The 223-nt window shown below is 37.2% G+C and overlaps 1 protein-coding gene across 3 annotated transcripts in view; it reads left to right on the top strand.

Moving 5' to 3' along the window:
- The window catches only part of LOC143294590 (uncharacterized), a 5185-nt gene extending 5164 nt beyond the window's left edge, over positions 1-21 (top strand). For all 3 annotated transcript variants that reach the window (XM_076605971.1, XM_076605978.1, XM_076605966.1), the window contains exon 3: positions 1-21. This exon is cut by the window's left edge. The gene's annotated coding sequence lies outside the window, so the exon portion shown is untranslated.
- The last annotated feature ends 202 nt before the right edge of the window (positions 22-223 follow it).

Genomic DNA, 223 nt, shown 5'->3' with positions numbered 1-223 from the left:
CGTCTTTTTAATAAAACTGCGTTATTGGCCACTGGTTTGTGAGTTGTTGTTGTAGTGGTGGTGGTGGTGGTGTGCGTATGTATGTGTGTTGTTAGATTTTTTTCTTTTCTTTTCGTCCAGTTTATTTTTTCTTTCCTTTCTTTTTCTTTCCTTTTTTAACATGTGTTTGCACCTTTTGGCCTGTGTCTGCTTGAGAATCCAGTCTTGACGAATTTCCACAATT

This window comes from Babylonia areolata, chromosome 1 (assembly GCF_041734735.1).
Source record: "Babylonia areolata isolate BAREFJ2019XMU chromosome 1, ASM4173473v1, whole genome shotgun sequence".
Taxonomy (NCBI): Eukaryota; Metazoa; Mollusca; class Gastropoda; order Neogastropoda; family Buccinidae; genus Babylonia; species Babylonia areolata.
This window is presented reverse-complemented; position numbering and strand designations above follow the sequence as displayed.